The following is a 1951-nucleotide window of genomic DNA, read 5'->3' as shown; positions in this document are numbered from 1 at the left end:
AAAGAAGGAGGTGGGGGTGGAGGAGGAGGGGGTGGAGGAGGGGGAGGGGGGACCATAGTCTGCCCTAAGTTAAATGTTCCAGATCCTCCTGCCAGTGGAGGTGGGGATGGTAGAGGAGGAAGAGGAGGAAGAGGAGGAGACTGCAGCTGACATGAGCACTGAAAGCTGTTTTGCCTGGAGGGGGGGTCGCTATTAGGCACGTTAAGCTTAAAGCTGTTGTCCAGTGGAGAGGTCTGCACAGACTTGGCCTCTAGGCAGCCCAGAGAGGAAGCTGCCTCTGTCTGCAGGTGAGCGTCACATAGAGCTCTCAGTATACCCTCCTCCCCTCCACACTCTCTGTCTGTGGTGGAGGTCCTTGTTCCGTCTTTGTCCAGCAAAGGGGGTTGTCGCTCCAGCTCAGCAATCTTAGTCCTGAGGTCTTCTATGGTTTGCTCGAGCTGCTGGATAACGTTAACATGTTTTTCCTTTAGTTTCTTTGAGGGAACCACACACACCTCCTGTAGAAAGGAAATGTCCTTGAAGTGAGAGCAAAATCAGAAAAAAACAAACAAACAAAAAAAAAACAGGGACCACCAACAAGGACTCTGGGATCTCAAGTCTTTTGTCTAGGCATAGGCTGGTATAAGATTTTGACAGTATAATAATCTTGAGTTAAAGTACCATGGTTTTACGGTATTAAAACAAAACAATTAAAGGGATGGTCGTGTAAATTTTGAAGTTATATTCTGTCAAATCTTTATGGTTAGGTTTGTACCTTATCCGCTGTGACATCAGTCAGAGAGCACGGAATATGGAGAAAGAAGCAGTCTTTGTCTAGGCTGGGCTCATGGCTAGCCAAACGAGGGCCTTTCTTTTATCTTTTCAGGCATATAAAATAACTTTTCTTAAAAACAACATACCAGTGTGAATGAATGCTTCATTAACTAACAATAAACTTCAACACATTTGCATGACACTGCACATGTTGTTGTTGTTGTTTTCTCAAATGAACATCTGTGTTACAACAGATAGATAGACAGTATATATGCCAATGGTCCTGAGGCAGTGAACATATCAGTCTGCCTGATTAGCGCATCTAGTCAATCCAAAAATGTATTAAACTCCTGGCAGACTGATACATTTAGCAGCCTCAGCAGCATCAGCATATGGCCTATGCTCAGCACACAGATATTTGTGTACCTGCTAAAATGTTAACTGATGTATCTTGTTGGGGTAGTGAGATAAATATATGCTCTGTCTGTTATCTTGTTTCTGGACATTTAAGATGGGAAAATTCAGTGGTTTTGTCACTGTGACTTTAACACCATGGTATACCTTAAAACCAATAACCGGCCCATGCCTGCTTCTGTCAATAGCAGATTATTCGTTTTTTTCAGAAATATATGCTATTTAATGGAATTAGCCTAAAGACTAATGCACCCTTTAGATAATGTTTGCAAACAAAATAAAATGACACAATAAAGATTAAGTTGTATTTCTAAATCAATATGAGGATTTTTATGTGGGTATTTATTTATAGAAGAAAAATAATTATGTGCCAAATGGATATGAACTCTTTGTTTCCACGTATCTGGTGTCAGCTATTTCTGAAGCTATACAGTAGATTGCAAATGTATTCAATCCTCCCTTTTTCTACTTTTTGCCTCTATTTCAATGTAATTTTAAGTGGTAGACCTCCAAAAGTATTGTTTAAAACTTCAATCTTTACCTTCAGAAGTCACACAATTGATTCAATAAGATCCACTTGTAAACAATGTAAACCTGTTAAATGATATGCATCTGTTGTAACAGCCCTCAGAATCAACACCTCTAAGTCGAAAGGGCTACCACAAAGCAAGAGACATCATGAAGACCAAGAAACTCTACACACAGGTCAGAGAAAAAGTTGTGAAGAAGTACAAGGATGGGCAATAAATGCATGGACTAGTTATAGAATGCATTAATCAGAGAA

This window comes from Kryptolebias marmoratus, linkage group LG2 (genome assembly GCF_001649575.2).
Source record: "Kryptolebias marmoratus isolate JLee-2015 linkage group LG2, ASM164957v2, whole genome shotgun sequence".
Taxonomy (NCBI): Eukaryota; Metazoa; Chordata; class Actinopteri; order Cyprinodontiformes; family Rivulidae; genus Kryptolebias; species Kryptolebias marmoratus.
This window is presented reverse-complemented; position numbering follows the sequence as displayed.